The sequence below is a fragment of the Myxine glutinosa genome, chromosome 7 (genome assembly GCF_964187855.1).
Source record: "Myxine glutinosa chromosome 7, kmMyxGlut1.1, whole genome shotgun sequence".
In the NCBI taxonomy this organism is placed as follows: domain Eukaryota; kingdom Metazoa; phylum Chordata; class Myxini; order Myxiniformes; family Myxinidae; genus Myxine; species Myxine glutinosa.
The window spans coordinates 56,353,130-56,374,772 of NC_136267.1; the positions used below are offsets into that span (position 1 = coordinate 56,353,130).

Here is a 21,643-nt window from a genome sequence, read left to right on the forward strand (position 1 = left end):
CCAGATTCAGATCTTCATCAAAATTGAATCATTTCTTCCTTGTCGCACAACCAACCTGTCCACCAAGTTTTGCCCGAATTCATCCACAACTGAGATTTTTGTTTTTATTTTATATATTTTTCGTATACAGCGTCGATGCTCGCGCAAGAGCTAACACATTAAACGTGAAAACATGCACGGACACATAAAACATACAATTAAGGGAGCGGGAGACGAGAGAGGGGGAGAGAGGAAAGCATACAAGCACAACAACCGTAGAGAATAGGGGCATCGGTATATCTGTGGAAGGGAGAGGGGGAGTACACGGTATAAAGCAAATGAACAATACTAGGCATTTCACGAATGAAGTCGGAGATTGAAAGAGGTGGACTTGGGGTGTTTTAACAGGGGTAGAAAAGATCAAGGTTTTGGATGAGGGAAGATAAGAGATGGTGGTGAACAGCTGTTTTGAAGACCTGGAGGGAGGAATGGGACTGAAGAGTGTGTGGGAGTTTATTCCAGAGGCGGGAAAAAGAAGAATGAAAGAATGAAGGTGAGCAGAGAGTCTTGATTTTGGTAGTTTCACAAGAAGAAGGTTTCTGGCATATCTTGTGCATCCTGAAGGAATATTCGGGGGACAGAGAACAGACAGAGCTGGCGGAGCTGGGCTGGCGAGGAGTCGGTAGAAGACAGAAAGACGACCAAGTGAGTGAAAGGCCCTCAGAATCGGCTTCGTCACGGGAGATACCAATGATTCTGAAAGCTTTGGATTCAACAGCATGAAGCCGAGCTAGGTGTGAGGCAGGAGCACCAGACCAGAGGGGAGAGCAGTATTCCATTGAGCTGCAGATGAAAGCTTTGTAAGTGGTGAGGAGCTGAGAAGTGACCAGAAAGGTCTTCGCATGACGAAGGATGCCCAGTCGGCGACTGGCTTTGGAGGCAGATAGTGAGACTCAAAAGCTTGAGTGACAGAACTTATTCGAGGGGATTGTTGAAAAAGTAGATGTGAGGGTTTTCCAGACGGTCTTTTCGTAGAGACAAAGTGAGAGTGTGAGATTTTTCAGGATTGAAAGACATGTTCCACTTGTTTGACCAGTTTTATGATTTTTGTTTTCCAGGTCTGCAGAGAGTGAAGAGGCTGCACCTTGCCGATATGAGGGTCGCGATATGGAGCGGCAGAGAGTGGAGTCATCAGAAAAGAGTTAGAGAGGATTTTCCAGAGAGACGGAGAGATCATTAATGAAGACCAGAAAAAGCACAGGGGCCAGAACACTGCCTTGAGTAACTCCAGCCTGGACAGGAAGAGGAGATGAGAGAATTCCATTCAGGGCCACACGTTGACTGCGACAGGACAGGAAGTCTGCAAGCAATGTGTGGAGGTTACCATGGATACCATAACAGGAGAGTTTGGTGAGTAGGGCAGGGTGCCAGACCGTATCGAAGGCACGTGATATGTCCAGGGAGACAGCTCTGATTTCCTGTTTGGCGTTGAGGACCTCCATTCATTGTTGAGACAGCAGAAGCAGCATGTCCAGAGTAGAGTGATCTGGTCTGAATCGAAATTGATGATCCGAGATCAAGCCATTGGAGAAGAGGAAGGATTTAATATTGGAAGCAATGATGGATTCCATGACATTGCTGATGATTGTGAGCAGGCTGATTTGTCTGTAGTTGCAAGGATCTGTTTTTGCACCTTTTTTGTGCAAAGCGATAATATTGGCTGATTTCCAAGCTGAAGGCAGCTGACCTTGAGCAAAAGAGAAGGTGAAGTGTGTAATGAAAATGTATCTAAGTTGAACCCAGGTGTGATGCTCTCTCTACCCACTGAGAGGCATCTATAAGAACTCAGACGACCATCGCTCAGAGACACTCCTGTGACATTTAATCCATGACATGTAGACTCAGATGGTGGTTATACGTAGATAATCTAGGCTTGCTTGCAATGATTGATATTACTGAACTTTCTCCATGATTCCATGATCCTGATATATTGTATGATTGTATTCTACATGATGTGCCAGAGATCAAATTGTCATTAAACCTACTACCAGGTCAAAGTCGTGGAACTGATTCTCATTTATCTATAATTCCAGTAATCTCTGTGTGTCTGTGTGTCTGTGACCGCTGTTTCTCGACAACCACGGGTCCGATCTAATTGAAACTTGCCAGGTATATTGCTGGGGACCTGAGGATGTGCCTTTTCAAGGTTTCATATTAATCGGAGAAGTAGTTACCGAGCTATGTCCAAAAAACGATTCAACCAATCAGAGAGCAGCGAGCTATCACGTGTGCCGAACGTGGCGAACAGACTCTGCCTCGGACGGCACATTTGAGAGCGTATTCATTTATTTCACGTTGGCAAACTATGTTGGCGTTAAACTATGTTTTAAAACTAATTAAAACTAATTTGCGATTCATCGTAACTGCGATATGCGACCTTCCGGACAGTCAAATGAGGACGTCACTTCCGGACTTACGGATAGTCATAGTGACGACGTACTGATGCTGAACGTGGCGAGCAGACGCTGTAAGGTACGATCGATTGTAGTACACGTTTATAATAACTCTGCCGATACAGGCCCGATTAACTGCAGCGCCATCCGAGCTGCGGCATCGGGACGATACATTCATTGTACGGTCACATCACGCACTTACGGGCACGCCCACGGGCCCATGGGCACGCCCATGCATGCATGGGCGAAGACATTTTTTTTTTTTTTTTTGGCAAGGAACGGGCACGTCCTAGTTACAATTAATGACAATTTGTCTCGCCGTCCAATCGAGGACAAGAGGCGAACGGGAGCGACATGGCGGGACACAGAATGATTCAAGTGCCGCTCTTCGCAGCCGACCCACAAGGAGCTGACACATTGGCTGAAAACCTTGGATAATCAATTCAAAGCTCAGGAAGCCGCCGTCACCAATGAAACGAAATTAGAGGTACTACAAACAAAGGTACATCACAACGTGTACCGAGCGATCGAGCAATGCGTGACATTTGATGGAGCCGTGACAGAGCTGGAGCGTATTTACATTAAAAAACGAAGCGCGGATTATTCCCGGCATCTGCTCGCAATACGGAAACAACAGCCCGCAATTCGGAGACTTTAGATGACTTCGCGCAAGAGCTCCGGCGTCTGCTGACCGAGAGCGCACCGGAGGTGCATACACATGAACAAGTTTGTGATGATCTTGTACGCGATTCTTTCGTCGCGGGACTCAGATCCCCAGTAGTCAGACAGACTTCTTGAAGAAGCCGACTTCACACTAGCTGAAGCACTACGGCTGGCTCACGTCTATACCCAAGCACGGGAACAATCCGACGCGTATGAACACCCATACGTCACTGCGGGGACATCTCGACAAGCTCGACCGGAGAGAGTGACCGCCGAGGACGCGGATGCAGCCACGGCATCTCTGCCGGAATTGGAGACCCCGGCCGCTCCCGAGGAGGAGTTTGAACCGGGCTTGACGGCCGCGGCAGCTGCCGGACCCAAGCCCGGACGTAACGCTACGTGCTATTTCTGCGGGAACCGAAAACATCTCAGGTCTGTTTGCCCAGCTCGAGATGCGACATGTCATTTGTGCACAAAGACAGGGCATTTTGCAAAGGTTTGCCGAACGGCGACGCGGGGCAAACGAACCCGCTCGACAATGAAAGTGCTTATCGCCGAGCCAGCGGGCCGAGCGAAGCGCGGGGCGCCTCGCCCGACTTTGATGAGGATCGCACCTCCTCGAGGACCCCTGGCTGTGCGCTCGACCTTGGTGAGAATCATCGCGCCGACTAAACAAGTGGCGCAAACATGACACAACATGGTGTGACCGTCCTTGGCCGTCATCCTTCCGCGCCCCTGCCAACTTTCCGGATCGGCCATCCGAACGGCTAATGTTGGCTTTGAAACTCCGCGCGTGACACGAGCGCCATCCGGAGGCTGCACGTACGAACTACAAGCTACTACAGCATGGAAAACTTTAGCTGGCATTGGATCCACACGCGAGGCGCGATCACCTCGCCTGGATGACTCGATAACTGCAGGTCCATCTGGCCTGGCTCAGGCTATTATTCCACTTATGATCGAGGGAATTTTTGCAAATGCTTTGATCGATACAGGTTCCACAGATAGTTATGTTGATTATCGACTGGTGCAAAAACATGGATGGCCGATTCTTGGGACAAGACGTCGGATCTTTATGGCCTCTCAGGGGCTTAGGCTCAGCACAAAAGGGGAATGTCGATTGAAGCTTGTGATTAAGGGACGAATGTTTCCGGATGTGCATCTCATGGTCTTACCAGCATTATGTGCAGATGTTTTGCTAGGACATGCTTTTCTCAAGCGACATGGACGGTTGGAAATGGAATTTGGTGGCACTGATACGCTTTCTGTGTGCACTCTTGCAAGGATGGAAATTGAGCCGCTGTCGCTGTTCCCCAATATGACCACGGACTGTACACCTGTAGCGGTTAAATCGCGACGCTACTCTCGAGCTGGCGCGCAATTCATTGTGGAAGAAACGGCCCAGCTATTAAAGGAAGGTATCATATAACCTAGTCGGTCGCCATGGCGGGCCCAAGTTCTGGTGGTACGAAGTGAAGCGCATCGCAAACGCATGGTAATCGACTATTCGCAGACGATTAATCGATTTACACAGCTGGACACCTACCCCCTACCGGGAATGGACTCCCTGGTTCAACAGGTGGCCCAGTACTCGGTCTATAGCACTCTCGATCTGTGTAGTGCGTATCATCAAATCCCCATCTCCGAGGCCGACCGTATCTATACCGCGTTTGAATCGGGTCAAAGGTTATATCAGTTCACCCGGTTACCTTTCGGGGTCACAAACGGGGTCGTGTGTTTTCAGAGGGCTATGGACGACCTCATCGCTAAAGAGAACTTGACCGACGTCTTTGTATATCTGGACAATCTCACGGTTTGCGGGCATGACCAGGAACATCATGATGCTAATCTGAAGCGCTTCCTCGAGGTCGCGCAGAGGTATCGCTTAACTATGAATGAGGCTAAATGTCATTACTCCGCTCGCACGATAGATCTTCTGGGGTACACCGTGACCCATGGCTCTGTTGCTCCGGATAAGGAGTGTCTGCGACCCTTGCTCGACATGGCCCCGCCCTGCGATCGTGCTTCGCTGAAGCGTGCTCTCGGGCTGTTCGCCTACTATTCTAAGTCGGTACAAAATTTCTCTGCGAAACTCCACCCACTTGAGGACTGCGAAGCGTTTCCCATGAGCCTTGATGCCAAGGCTGCTTTCCATGGCCTTAAGTCCGACATCGCTGGCGCTGCTGTGGCGACGATTGACGAAAACAAATCTTTCGTTTTGGAAAGTGATGCATCGGATCATGCGATAGCAGCGACTCTCTCCCAGGGGGGCGCCCTGTGGCTTTCTTTTCGCGAACTCTCACCTCCGCTGAGCGGAGACATTCGTCTGTCGAAAAGGAAGCGTACACGGTCGTCGAGTCGATCCGGCGTTGGCGTCCCTATTTGCTCGGACGATGCTTCCAAATTATCACGGACCAACAGAGCGTTGCATTTATGTACGACATCCTGCATGCTCAACGCATTAAGAACGAGAAAATCACTCGCTGGCGCATCGAACTCGCCGATTTCTGCTACACCATCAAATATCGCCCTGGGAGGGATAACCTGGTTGCCGACGCCTTACGCGGCCGGCAACGTGTGCGGGCCTCATATCTTTGGAGGATCTGCGCGCTTGGCACGACACTCTGTGCCATCCTGGGGTGATGCGTTTCACTCATTTTGTGCATTGTCGTAATCTGCCATACTCGGTTGAGGACATTCGCCAGGTCTGTCGCAACTGTACTGTATGTGCTGAACTCAAACCGCGTTTTTACAATCCTCCTATGGGGACACTGGTCAGGGCAACTAGGCCGTGGGAGAGGTTGGCGATGGACTTCAAAGGGCCGCTGCCGGCGTCACCGGCATCGAGTAACTCTCGTTATCTGCTCACTATCGTTGATGAGTTCTCGAGATTCCCTTTCGCTTTCACGTGCGCAGATATGACGGCCGCCACGGTTATACGGTGTCTGCAGAACTTGTTTTCTATGTTTGGGAATCCGGCCTACGTGCATACCGATCGAGGTGCGGTTTTCCTGTCCCAGGAGGTGAGGAGCTTCTTACTTCAGCATAATGTCGCTTCTAGCTATACCACCCCGTATAGACCTCAGGCGAATGGGCAGGTCGAACGCTTCAATGGGATTATATGGAGGGCCGTCACGCTAAGCCTTAGGTCCCTCGGCCGGGGCCTAGATAAATGGGCCTGGTGGTTACCTGCCGCGCTGAACTCAATCAGGACTTTACTGTTTACGGCCACCAACCAGACTCCCCACAAACGGATGTTTCATCACCCGAGGAGCTCGGGTAGTATGCGACATTGCGACCTTTACCTAGTTGGCTTGCTGAGCTGGGGCCGGCCTACCTCAAACGTGCGGTTCGCACGAGCAAGTATGATCCACTAGTGGATAAGGTGTAGGTACTCCAAGCTAATCCCGAGCATGCTCGCGTGTTGATGGCTGATGGACGCGAGTCCACTGTCTCCGTACGCCACCTGGCCCCTTGCGGGGACATCGACGAACCAATTTACGAGTCTATGGACTCTCCCGTGGCTCCGCCTATGGAGCATCTGCCATCCATCGCGCCGCCAAATACACCCCTGCCTGAAGGCACTGTGGTGCCACCTCCGTCACCTGCCTCAGGCGGCTACTCCGACGCGGGGGACTCCGGACTTGGGGATGTAGTACCCGGTAGTTTCGGACCCGTGCTGGCAGGGAAATTCGTCGCCCCGATCGCTACGGATGGACCGACTGACATGTGCTGACATCGCTACTCTACTAATGCTGCTGCGTGCTTGATTCCTGCCTAGCGGAAGTGTAGTTCTAACGGCGGGGAGAATGTAATGAAAATGTATCTACGTTGAGCCCAGGTGTGATGCTCTCTCTAACCACTGAGAGGCGTCTATAAGAACTCGGACGACCATCGCTCCAAGACACTCCTGTGACATTTAATCCATGACATGTAGACTCGGATGGTGCGTATACGTAGATAATCTAGGCTTGCTTGCAATGATTGATATTACTGAACTTTCTCCATGATTCCATGATCCTGATATATTGCATGATTGTATTCTACAGGATGTGCCAGAGATCAAATTGTCATTAAACCTACTACCAGGTCAAAGTCGTGGAACTGATTTTCATTACAAAGTGAACAGAGAGAGGGTGTGAAAGAGCGGCAGAGCATGATTTTAGGACCCGTGGGCTGATGCCGTCTGGAGATGTTGACCTTTGGCCTATGTTGACCTTTTGGCCGATGTTTACCTCAAAAATAATTGGTTTGTCATGATATGCAAATCCTCTTCAAATTTCAAGTCAATGGGATGAAAATTGACAGTTTTATAAATTTTGCCTTCTGGCCCCTCGTCAAAAAAAATAGGACCACGGGTCCTGAAGCTCACCTGGATCAGGAGCAACATTCACTCAAACCCCCACAGAACCCCTCAGATGCTGCTATTTACAATGCCGTGAACAAACTTTGGTACATCATGGGCAATGAAGGTTGCGATCAAGTTTCATTCAAATAGTGTGTGGTTTCGGAAAAGAGAGCAAATAACTATTTTGGGGTTCAAAAACACCCCCTTTAGTTCACCTTGATGAGCGCAGACTTTGATGTGGGCAATGCCCGCAATTAAGCATCAGATATGAAGCTTGTGGTCAAGTTTCATCAAAATCGTGTTTGTAGTTTCAAAGGAGAGGGCACATACTTATTTTTGGGGGGGGGGGGGGGGGGGGAAGGAGGCAGGAGAGGTCAAGCACATAACACTCCACTCACCACTAAACTTGGGAAGTCTTTGGTTTTCGCAAGTACAAACAGGTAGAGGGAGCCACAATAAATCAACCGTAAGAACAGGGGAAGAATTGGCAATAGGAGAACATCAGGTGACGATTTTGTTGTTGGAGATGCATCTTTGGTGAGAGTAACACTGAGGATGTATTGCAGCAAAGTGCTGCCTCGATTGGCCATTTCTCAAGACTACTACTTGAGTTTTACAATCCATCAAGCTTAGCACCTCATATTCCAGACAATAATTGTATACATGTAGTGTCTCACTGAAGGAGCAACTACTTGGAGCAGACAGTGATGTCTTCCTCTTCCTTGATTTTAACCACAAGTACTGCAAATACTCAGCTCACAACTATCCTTCACCAACTCCTTTCCATGGGAAATAAAGGACGTTCTCACAATGCTATTACGTTAATGGGGGTAGATGAAAGAATCCATGAGTAACGGTAGGATTGAATAATCGTAGCCTGGACCATGGACGCATTGGAGAAATCTCGATTTTTTTTTTAAAGTAGGGAGACTATCTCAAGATTGTCTGTGTCTTCACACGAGGGGTGAAGCAGTGATAACTAGTGAGGGATTAAGGTCAGTTTTCCCCAGTACATGATATTCCCGCTGTGATTTTCCCTTTACGTTTTACAATTACAAGGGGGCTAACCCCCGCTCTTGCAGGGAAAATGGCCTTAAAATGCCTGTTGTTGTTGTTGTTTTACATTTACAAGGCCGGCCATGCAAAACCTCCGTTTAATGACAACAACCGCCGACAGAACCCGTGCAGAGCCGATCGGCAAGTAAGCCCCGCCGAAATGGACCTCAAAGGTCGGCCCCGCCAACAGAGGCAGAGAATCAAGTGGTCAAGAAGGGCATGAGGCCACGCCCGAGGTTAATGATTGGCCGAAAGGACCATGGAGTGATTCGGAAAGAGCTTTGCCACTGGTCGGCGTGACATCATGGAGAATATTCTCGAGAGGAGGAGGAAAGTCTCTCTCTCTCTCCCGCTGGATTTTGCATGCGCAAGACGGGGGCGAGGGGGCATCTTTGCTTGGCCGATTGTGAGCTTGGCTGTGTTTGCGCTTTTGAGAAGAGCTTTTGGAGGAGTTTTGAATAGCGGAGGGGTGAGGTTTTGGTGGCTGTGGTGCTCTTCGGGAAAGTTGGGGGCCGCGTTGTGCTTGCTGGCCAGGAATCCAGAGGAGAACGTCTTGGCTGCCTGCTTCACGGCGCTCGCATCGTCAGCTGGCGCCATATTGGGTGCTCAGGCGAGGGAAGCATTGGACCTGGCCACCACTGCCGACCTCACCAAAGTACTCGCTGGGATGACGAGCTAAGTGCACTACAGAAAGGAACATTTTATTTTTATTACTTTTTCCCCTGCGTGTTCGTCTTTGAGACTGCATGGAGGGTCCCTTTAATGAGGATTTATTTTACCTCAACATTTATTGCGATACTTTCATTCCTTCATTTCTTTTTATTAAATCAGTTCTGTTGAATTTTCCTTGTCATGTTTACTTGTTTGTGGTTTAGTATTAAACTCGTTTACTCCGTTTAGGTAAACGTTTCACAGTCCTTCATTCCGCACGCGACAAAATAACCGCCATTTTTGGCTGCTCGCCTCGTGAGTAAAAACTGTCTCAGTTATCCGTCATTCAGCGGTCTTGATCGCTGGTGACAGGACAATACTTGTGCACAAGAGCATACTTTCATTCAACGAGTATTCTCCTTGCTGATAAACATGTGGCTCTTTCATGCAGGCATTAAACATGCATTGAATGAATAATGAATGATCGTTTTAAGGCCATTTTTCCCCGCTAAAGCGGGGGTTAGCCTTGTGGGCCCCATGACAATCATGGTTCCCTGTTTGAGGCAATGTTTTTATGGCCGGATGCCCTTCCTGACGCCAACCCTTGGTCACGCTTTAACGATGCGCAGGGATACGGTGTACCTATTCTAAATCGGGGTACACACCGTGATCATTCATCCCAGCAAGCTGGTACTCAATTTGCCGACCTCGGAAGGATGACAGGCTGAGTCAACCCCCCTGGCGTTAATTCAGCGATCGATCGGGATTCGAACCCGGGATTCGAACCCAGGATCCGAGGATCCCAAGCCTGCACCCTAACCGCGAAGCCAACACCAAGCTACATTAAACATGCATTAATGCACGTATTTGATTGGTCATTTTGTAGCACAGATCTGTGAAATTTTAGTGTGACAGAGCGACTGACGCCATGAAAATAAGTGAAATGACAACTCCAGCAAAGCATTAACCATTGCGGGTTACGCTTTTCCTATTTCAACCAATTACAGACAACGTCTCTGAATATACCTACAGTCACGTGAAAAAGTAAGTACACCCCATGTAAAGTTTTGACTTTTTCAACATATTTCAACATACAGCTATTTGATCTTCATTTCAACAATATTGATAGATAAAGGTGATATAATATAACAAATATCATGAAACATTTACATTTTGTAGTCCATTGTATAATTTAAATAAACATAAATGCAAATTTCGCATGTGGAAAAAGTAAGTACACCCTTGGCGCTAACAGGTGGTATTGCCCCCTTCGGCAGAAACAACCTCACGTAGGCGTTTCTTATAACTCTCCACCAGTCTCTGACATCGACTGGGAGAAATTTTTGTCCACTCCTCCATGCAGAATTCTTTCAGCAGTGCGATGTTTGAGGGGTTTTTGCATGCCCAGCTCGTTTTAAACCCCCCCCACAACATCTCGATGGGATTTAGATCCGGGCTTTGACTTGGCCATTCCAGAACCCTCCATTTCTTTCTTTTCAGCCATTCCTTGGTGGATTTACTGGTATGTTTGGGGTCATTGTCATGTTGCAAGGTCCACCTTCGGTTGAGCTTCAACTTATCGACAGATGGCCTCACATTATCGTCAAGCACCCTCTGGTACAATGAAGAATTCATAGTGGATTCTATGATGGTGAGCTGCCCAGGCCCTGATGCAGCAAAGCTGCCCCCAAACCATAATATTTCCACCACCATGCTTTACAGTTGGTATCAGGTTATTGTGGTCAAATGCTGTCTTTGGTTTTCGCCAAACATGTCTTCTGGTACTGTGGCCAAATAGCTCGACCTTTGACTCATCTGTCCAGAGCACATTGTTCCAGAAGTGCTGGCCTTTGCCTAGGTGTTCATTGGCAAACTTTAGTCTTGCCCTGATGTTCTTTCTGGACAGCAAAGGTTTCCTCTAGTCAGGTTCACGATGTCAATAAATTATATTTCATTCAAAATCATGGTAGATTAGCAAACCTATACATTTTTGGAAAGGTTATAGCATAAGGCAACTAAAAATCAATGTTTACATTTGGAGAGATACCTGTATGGCGGCCATTTTGGATTTTCAAAATGGCCACTGTAAAATACATATTTTGTTCTATTTCTGCCTCTAATTACCATAAAAACTTTTTAAAATATACTAAACCTATATTTTCAGGGACAAGGAATCCAATGAAAGTATCAAATTAGTGCTATGGGGAATGGTAAGACACGAATCAAAGGTTTTGAATTGCAAAATACTGTCTTTATATTCGCGATAAGTTGCATAATCAAATACATGTTATCATTTTGTACAGGCAGTTAATAACATCAAAATGTGTCACAATAATTCATATCACCAAACATACACAGGCAGTCAGCAAAATCATACATACACATGCAGTCAGTATAACTTCACATCTACACAGGCAGTCAATGACTAAACATACACAGGCAGTCAATGGCATCAAACATACACGATTACAGAATATGCCATTTCGAGTTCGTCATCACTGTCCTGTGTGTCGTATCCGACAATATAGTCCGCATCGTTTTCACAGTCCGTTCCACACAAGCAAAGGTCGGTCAAATTGATTGGCAAATCGAATTGGTCGAATGGTCGATCGAATCTAATTCGATGAATCGAATCGAATCGATTGAATGGCCGATCGAATCGATTGGTCGAATGGAATTGGTCGATTGGTCGAATTGGTCGAATCGAATTGGTCGGAATTGGCAAATGTAAACATTGATTTTCAGATTTTCCATGTAATAACGTTTCCAAAAATGTATAGGTTTGCTAATCTACCATGATTTTGAACGAAAAAACATAGTGAACCTGACTACTCCTGGCACACCTCCCATGTAGATCAAATTTGTGCAGCCTCTTTATTGTGGTAGACTCGTGCACTTTGACATCAACAGTGGAAAGAGCTACCTGAAGGTCCCGTGATGACATTCTGGGGTTCTTAGAGACTTCTTTCAGCATCTTGCGGTCTGCTCTCGGGCTGAACTTGCTGGGGCGGCCTGGCCTGAACAAGTTGGCAGTTGTTTGGAATCTTCTCCACTTGTAGATGATCTTCCGGACAGTCGAATGATTGATTTCAAATTGTTTGGAGATCTTTTTAAACCCCTTCCCAGACTCGTAGGCATCTATAACCTTTTTTCTGAAGGCCTCAGAGAGCTCTTTTGATCTAGGCATGGTGACGCCGCACACTTCAACAACAAAGAGAAAACCAAACTAAATGTCTGAGGTTTAAATAAGACAGGTTCCTCCAAGATCCTCTCTAACGATGTTCTAATCATTTGCACCTGAGCTGGTGCACCTGATTCTAATTTTAGGTATTTGAAGTAGTGATAAATGTAGGGGTGTACTTACTTTTTCCACATGTGAAACTTGCATTTATGTTTATTTAAATTGTACAATGGACTACAAAATGTAAATGTTTCATGATATTTGTTATATTATATCACCTTTATCTATCGATATTGTTGAAATGAAGATCAAATAGCTGTATGTTGAAATATGTTGAAAAAGTCAAAACTTTACATGGGGTGTACTTACTTTTTCATGTGACTGTATTTAGTTATCATTGAGCTGTAACCTTTCTTAACAAAAGCACATCCACTCATATTGTTTTACATGTTTCACAATTCCTTAATGCTGATTTATCTACTATACAAAACACAAATTCATACAAATACACTCCACTGCTGAAAATCACAATAAATCATCTTCATCATCAGTATATAATATCCATATGTTGGTCTTCAGTAATGTCATCCACCTCATGGTCTGTGCTCTGGTTGTCACATGAGTACATTTGAGACCATGGACAACACAGCTACATGTTGGAGCGAAACAAACACGGCTACACTCGCAGGACTTTAGTTCCAGAACAGCATCTGGGGCAGGAAAGACCACTCATCCAGGCAACTGTGAGCTCATTACTGTCACTTGATAATTTTATCCATGCCCAATAGGACTGGGTATATCTGGAAACGGCGAAAAGCACAGTCTCCAAATGCAGGCTTTGTAGTTGGACAGAAGATTGTTCTTGTTTTTTTGAACTGTCTTGACATGGTGGAAATTGCTGGAATTCAACATGACCTTGATTGGCACAGAAAATGTTGAAGCGAAGCTTGTTGACATCAGTTATTGTTGGTGAACGAATCAGTTACATCAGTTATAGTGAGTAAAGGTGGCACAGGAAAGCTTCTAGCTTCTGATGAAGTTTTTGGAGGCAAACACAGATTCAGACATTCCGCCGTATCTTGATCAGAGTCTATAGTAATGCCATTGAGATGAGGGAAAGGATGGAGGGGGAGTAAACACCACAGCAACACTGAACAAGGTGCCACAATGACTTGGAGGAAGGTGACTGGTTGGAAAGTTCAGCCTTGAAATTTTCAAGATTGTGTTTTCTGGCATACCTCAGGATGGATGCATTCTTGCTGAGTCTCATGGAATGAACTAAAGTTTCCCTCAGTTGGGTTGGCCTTCCATGTTGAGAAAGCAAGCGTACTTGGCTGTAATTGCCTCCCCACAGGATTCAGTGTACCACAGCCAAGAAGACCGATAGAATTTTTTTTTTTTTTTTTTTTTTTTTTGTTGTATACTGAATCGAGGCTCGTGAAAGAGCTAACATTTACTTCACAAACAAATCGACCAGACAAACAAAATACACAAAAAGAGGGAGCAGAAGACAAGATGGGGAGAAAAGGGGAAGCACACAAACACAACTTCCGAGAGCAGGGAGATGTATGGAAGGGAGAGGGCCCGGGGGGAGGAGGCATGGGAAGGGGGTGGGGGGGGGGAGGGAGAAGTATAAAGCACAAGGACACCAAGGACTTCCAGGACAGAAGTTGGTATTTCAAAAAGGGGAATTGGGGTGAAATTAGCGGGGGTAGAAAAGATCAAGGTTTTGGATGGGGGAAGATAAGAGATGGTGGTGAACAGCTGTTTTAAAGACTTGGAGGGTGGAGTGGGCTTGAAGAGAGTGAGGGAGTTTGTTCCAGAGGTGGGAGAAAAGAGGAATGAAGGAGTGAAGGTGAGCAGAGAGTCTTGATTTTGGCAGTTTAACCAAAAGAGGGTTGCAGGCAGATCTTGTGCGACCTGTAGGAATATTTGCGGGACAGAGCCCAGAGAGAGCTGGGGGGGCAAGGCCAGAGAGGAGTCGGTAGAAGACGGAAAGACCACCAACCTGCCTGCGGTGAGTGAGTGAGAGGCCCTTGGAGTTAGCTTCATCGCGGGAGATTCCAATGATTCTGAATGCTTTGGTTTCAACAGCGCGATGGCGAGCTAGGTGTGAGGCAGGAGCACCAGCCCAGAGGGGAGAGCAGTATTCCATTGAGCTGCGGATGAAAGCCTTGTATGTGGTGAGGAGCTCAGGTGTGCCAAGGAAGGACTTCGCACGACGGAGGATGCCCAGTCGGCGACTGGCTTTGGAGGCCAGATTTGAAATGTGGTTTTTCCAGGAAAGATCATGGCAGATAGTGAGACCCAAAAGCTTGAGTGACAGAACTTCTTGGAGAGGAAAATTCAGAAAGTGGATGGGAGGGTTGTCCAGTCGGTCTTTTCGGAGAGACATCGTAAGAGTGTGAGATTTGTCAGGATTGAAAGACATGTTCCACTTGTTTGCCCAGTCTGTGATTTTGTCAAGGTCTGCAGAGAGTGAGGAGGCTGCAGGCTGCCGATCTGAGGGATGAAGAATGGAGCGACAGAGAGTAGAGTCGTCAGCAAAGAGATAGAGAGGATTTTCAAGAGAGTCAGAGAGATCATTGATGAAGACCAGAAAAAGCACAGGGCCCAGAACACTGCCTTGGGGAACTCCAGCCTGAACAGGAAGAGGAGATGAGAGAAACCCATTCAGGGCCACACGTTGACTACGACTGGAGAGGAAGTCCGCCAGCCATGCGTGGAGATTTCCATGGATACCAAAAGAGGAGAGTTTGGTGAGCAGAGCGGGGTGCCAGACTGTATCGAAGGCACATGATATGTCAAGGGAGACTGCTCTAATTTCCTGTTTGGCATTGAGGACCTCCATCCATTGTTGAGAAAGCAGAAGCAGCATGTCCAGAGTGGAGTGTCCAGGTCTGAAACCAAATTGATGATCAGAGATCAAGCCATTGGAGAAGAGGAAAGATTTCATATCTGAAGCAATGATGGATTCCATGACCTTGCTGATAATTGGGAGAAGGCTGATTGGTCTGTAGTTGCTGGGATCTGTTTTTGCACCTTTTTTGTGCAAAGCGGTGATGTTGGCAGATTTCCAAGCAGATGGAAGATGACCTTGAGCAAAAGAGAGGGTGAAGAGAACAGAGAGAGGGAGTGAAAGAGCGGAAGAACATGATTTTAGGACCCGTGGGCTGATGCCGTCAGGTCCAGTTGCAGAATCAGAGTCGAGGGTTGACAGACACTTTTCCACCTTGTCAGGAGGAAAGGACACAGAGTCCAGGAGCAGCTGGGTACGACTGGGTACGGTGGGTACAGAGAGGGATGGGTTTGGGACACAAGATTTAGAGGCAAACACAGAGTTGAGGCATTCGGCTTTTTCACGTGCGGAGTCAGCCGTGTGGCCATTTAAGGTGAGGGAGGGGATGGAGGGGGAACAAACACCAGAAACAGATTTTACCAGACGCCACCAGGATTTGGAAGAGGGAGACAGATAAGAGAGTTCGGTCCTGAGGACGGAGAGATATTGTTTCCTGGTTCTCCTGAGGATGGACACACACTTGTTTCGGGCTTTGTGAAAGGAAATGAGATTTCCTTCCGTTGGATTTGCTTTCCAGGAGACGAAAGCAAGTTGTTCTGGGCAATAGCCTCACCACAAGATTCCGTGTACCATGGACGGGAGGAAGGGTATGACAACTGAAGACGAGAAGGGATAAAACTGTTTCGGGGTAATCCGGTGTGCAACATAAAGTAGGCTTTTATGAATATTCCCTGACGGAATAAATATCAGGTGTTGTCCTTTGGTTATGCAAGTGGAGACCTGATTTGCAATTGTTTTTTTGCAGTCAAGGTCACGCAAAACGTGAATATAAATTAGAAAGTAGAATTTGACATGAATGCGTCAATAGAAATGCCTTCAGCCACGTTAAATTTCAACCCACTGTCTATTATAGGTCACATGAAAAATGAAATGTCGAGAGAGAGAGAAAAGAGAAAGGGCAAGAGAGAGAGAGAGAAAGACAGAGGGGTGGGGGAAGGGGAGAGGGGCAATGAAGGAAGAGAGGGAAAGAGGAAGATACGGAAAGTGGTAGAGGGAGAGCGTGTGAGGCAGAGAGAGCGAGAGAGAGGGAGGGAGAGAGAGAGAGAGATAAACAAAATATGGAACGCTTCACGAATTTGTGTGTCATCCTTGCGATTTGGAGAATTAGAACAACAGTCACGTGAAAAAGTAAGTACACCCCATGTAAAGTTTTGACTTTTTCAACATATTTCAACATAGCTATTTGATCTTCATTTCAACAATATTGACAGATAAAGGTGATATAATATAACAAATATCATGAAACATTTACATTTTGTAGTCCATTGTACAATTTAAATAAACAAATGCAAATTTCGCATGTGGAAAAAGCAAGTACACCCCTACATTTATCACTACTTCAAATACCTAAAATTTTATATATATATTGTATATATATATATATATATATATATTGTATATATATATATATATATATATATATATATATATATATATATATATATATATATATATATATATATATATATATATATATATATATATATATATATATATATATATATTATCAGGTGCACCAGCTCAGGTCCAAATGATTAGAACATCGTTAGAGAGGATCTTGGAGGAACCCGTCTTATTTAAACCTCAGACATTTAGTTTGGTTTGCTCTTAGTTGTTGAAGTGTGCGGCGTCACCATGCCTAGATCAAAAGAGCTCTCTGAGGCCTTCAGAAAGAAGGTTATAGATGCCTACGAGTCTGGGAAGGGATTTAAAAAGATCTCCAAACAATTTGAAATCAATCATTCGACTGTCCGGAAGATCATCTACAAGTGGAGAAGATTCCAAACAACTGCCAACTTGTTCAGGCCAGGCCGCCCCAGCAAGTTCAGCCCGAGAGCAGACCGCAAGATGCTGAAAGAAGTCTCTAAGAACCCCAGAATGTCATCACGGGACCTACAGGTAGCTCTTGCCACTGTTTATGTCAAAGTGCACGAGTCTACCATTAGAAAGAGGCTGCAAAAATTTGATCTACATGGGAGGTGTGCCAGGAGGAAACCGTTGCTGTCCAGAAAGAACATCAGGGCAAAACTAAAGTTTGCCAATGAACACCTCGGCAAAGACCAGCACTTCTGGAACAATGTGCTCTGGACATTCAAAGGTGGAGCTATTTGGCCACAGTACCAGAAGACATGTTTGGCGAATACCAAAGACAGCATTTGACCACAAGAACCTGACATCAACTGTAAAGCATGGTGGTGGAAATATTATGGTTTGGGGCAGCTTTGCTGCATCAGAGCCTGGGCAGTTCACCATCATAAAATCCACTATGAATTCTTCATTGCACCAGAGGGTGCTTGAGGTTAATGTGAGGCCATCTGTCGGCACGTTGAAGCTCAACCGAAGGTGGACCTTACAACATGACAATGACCGGAAACCATACCAGTAAATCCACCAAGGAATGGCTGAAAAGAAAGAAATGGAGAGTTCTGGAATGGCCAAGTCAAAGCCCGGATCTAAATCCCATCGAGATGTTGTGGGGGGATTTGAAACGAGCTGTGCATGCAAGAAACCCCTCAAACATCGCACAGCTGAAAGAATTCTGCATGGAGGAGTGGGCAAAAATTTCTCCCAGTCGATGTCAGAGACTGGTAGACAGTTATAAGAAACGCCTACTTGAGGTTGTTTCTGCCAAAGGGGGCAATACCACCTATTAGAGCCAAGGGTGTACTTACTTTTTCCACATGTGAAATTTGCATTTATGTTTATTTAAATTATACAATGGAATACAAAATGTAAATGTTTCATATTTGTTATAGCATATCACCTTTATCTATCAATATTGTTGAAATGAAGATCAAATAGCTGTATGTTGAAATATGTTGAAAAAGTCAAAACTTTACATGGGGTGTACTTACTTTTTCACGTGACTGTATATTCTACCCCTTTAATAAAGGCAGCATGCATACGTCACCATCTTACGTGCCCTCGTCACTCCTTCTCGTGTCCCGTGTTCTTCTTGGTCAGGCACCATCTTGGTTTTGGAATCTTTTCGTTCTAGTTCTGACTTCTCGTCGTCTGGAAATAGAAGCTGTTTTCTTTGTGAGATTCGCGTTCGTAAAAGGTTTTACTGAAGTTAAATTGCAATCGTAAGTTTTTTAAAATATTTTCCTCACAACCCACGTGTATATATGTATATCCGCTTCACAACGTGCATGCTCAATATTAGCGTTTTCTCTGTTATCAATCGTCATTCGCTCTCAACTCGACATGTTTCTTGTTCCTCTTCATTTTTCCTCTCCATTGATGTCGAATCTGTGTTTTACCCATGAGGGATTTTAGAGTATTTCACTCAATTTTATTGTGGAATAGACACATTCGTGTTTCTCTCAGAGAGCCAGAGTGTGGTTGACGCAGCGGTAGTTTGGTAATCCTAATTTACATCAGAGTAAACATTAAATATATCCCTTGGGATCGACACAGGTAGTTTGGTAATTCATTGTATTTGTTTGATTTTTGAAGCTCAATACAGTCACGTGAAAAAGTAAGTACACCCCATGTAAAGTTTTGACTTTTTCAACATATTTCAACATACAGCTATTTGATCTTCGTTTCAACAATATTGACAGATAAAGGTGATATAATATAACAAATATCATGAAACATTTACATTTTGTAGTCCATTGTATAATTTAAATAAACATAAATGCAAATTTCACATGTGGAAAAAGTAAGTACACCCTACATTTATCACTACTTCAAACACCTAAAATTAGAATCAGGTGCACCAGCTCAGGTGCAAATGATTAGAACATCGTTGGAGAGGATCTTGGAGGAACCTGTCTTATTTAAACCTCAGACATTTAGTTTGGTTTGCTCTTTGTTGTTGAAGTGTGCGGCGTCACCATGCCAAGATCAAAAGAGCTCTCTGAGGCCGACAGAAAGAAGGTTATAGATGCCTACGAGTCTGGGAAGGGATTTAGAAAGATCTCCAAAATTTCCCCCGCTAGAGTGGGGGTTAGCCTTGCGGGCCCCATGACAATCATGGTTCCCTGTTTGAGGCAATGTTTTTATGGCCGGATGCCCTTCCTGACGCCAACCCTTGGTCACGCTCTTACGATGCGCAGGGATACGGTGTACCTATTCTAAATAGGGGTACACACCATGATCATTCATCCCAGCAAGCTGGTACTCAATTTGCCGACCTCGGAAGGATGACAGGCTGAGTCAACCCCCATGGCGTTAATTCAGCAATCAACCGGGATTCGAACCAGGGATCCTCGGATCCCAAGCCGGCACCCTAACCGCTAAGCCAACACCAGGCAACATCCACCATTAGAAAGGCTGCACAAATTTGATCTACATGGGAGGTGTGCCAGTAGGAAACCTTTGCTGTCCAGAAAGAACATCAGGGCAAGACTAAAGTTTGCCAATGGACACCTCGGCAAAGACCAGCACTTCTGGAACAATGTGCTCTGGACAGATGAGTCAAAGGTAGAGCTATTTGGCCACAGTACCAGAAGACATGTTTGGCGAAAACCAACGACAGCATTTGACAAGAACCTGATACCAACTGTAAAGCATGGTGGTGGAAATATTATGGTTTGGGGCAGCTTTGCTGCATCAGGGCATGGGCAGCTCACCATCATAGAATCCAGTATGAATTCTTCATTGTACCAGAGGGTGCTGGAGGATAATGTGAGGCCATCTGTCGGAAAGTTGAAGCTCAACCGAAGGTGGACCTTGCAATATGACAATGACCCGAAACATACCAGTAAATCCACCAAGGAATGGCTGAAAAGAAAGAAATGGAGGGTTCTGGAATGGCTAAGTCAAAGCCTGGATCTAAATCCCATCGAGATGTTGTGGGGGGATTTGAAACGAGCTGTGCATGCAAGAAACCCCTCAAACTTCGCACAGCTGAAAGAATTCTGCATGGAGGAGTGGGCAAAAATTTCTCCCAATTGATGTCAGAGACTGGTGGACAGTTATAAGAAACGCCTACTTGAGGTTGTTTCTGCCAAAGGGGGCAATGCCACCTATTAGAGCCAAGGGTGTACTTACTTTTTCCACATGTGAAATTTGCATTTATGTTTATTTAAATTATACAATGGACTACAAAATGGAAATGTTTCATGATATTTGTTGTATTATATCACCTTTATCTATCAATATTGTTGAAATGAAGATCAAATAGCTGTATGTTGAAATATGTTGAAAAAGTCAAAACTTTACATGGGGTGTACTTACTTTTTCCCGTGACTGTATCTCCCACAACTCTCGTCGGCCCTCCCGCTTTTCTACTCTTCATTGCTTTTATCGCTTCCTCAATTTCTTTCTCCGTTATCTTTTCTGCCGGTCCGAAGATTGGGTTACTCTCTATGTTGCCATCCCATTCATTCTCTGCATTCAACAGTATTTCCATATATCTCTTCCATCTTCCTTTAATTCCATCTGGGTCCACAACGATTTGTCCGACTTCATCCTTCAAGCAACTCACGCCATCACATCACACCTCTTTCGTGATCTGCTTTGGAATCCTGAATACCGCTCTCTGACCCTCTTCCAAATCCAAGTGTTCTCCGAACATTTTCCTACATGCCTCCTGCGCCTTTGCTGCCTCTTTCTTTGCAGCCTTCTTGGCTGCCTTATAACTTTCATGCTCTGCCTTTTCTGCCCCCATACCCTTCGCCTTCTGCCACTCCTTGAACTTCTTCGTCTTCTCGTCAATCCTCTTTCCACCTTCATCATCCCACCACCATGTTTCCGAGTGCCTCGGTGGTCCTTTTGTCCATCCACATACCTCACCAACGGCTCCCAACAGACTATCTTTCATTGACATCCAACCACTTTCAAGCTCAACCACATAATCCTCTACCATACACAGCCTCTCTTTTAATGCCTCCCTCACTGTCACCTCTTTCAACCTCCACACCTTCATTGTCGGTTGGTACTTCACCCGCCGAGCTCTCCTCGCACCTTTCACCGTTATGTCGCAGACAACCAAGTGGTGCTGTGAAACAGCCTCCTCCCCCGGGATCACCTTTGTGTCCCGGAGGTGCCCCCTATCTCGCCTACGCACGAGCAGGTAGTCAACAGTTGTCGTCGACCCACCTGACGTGTATGTAACAAGCTTGTTATCTTCTTTCTGGAACTGAGTATTACAAATCAACAAATCAGCTCGATCAGCAAACTCCAAAATCCTTCCACCTTCTCCATTTCTCACACGATATCCATAACCCCCATGAACTCCCTCAAAACCGTCCATACTCCTTCCCACATGTCCATTTAGGTCT

General features: G+C 45.8%; 1 protein-coding gene across 3 annotated transcripts in view; it reads right to left on the reverse strand.

Moving 5' to 3' along the window:
* Positions 1 to 21,643, reverse strand: part of LOC137431273 (uncharacterized) — a 354,360-nt gene that overhangs the window by 212,527 nt on the left and 120,190 nt on the right. The window lies entirely within an intron of this gene.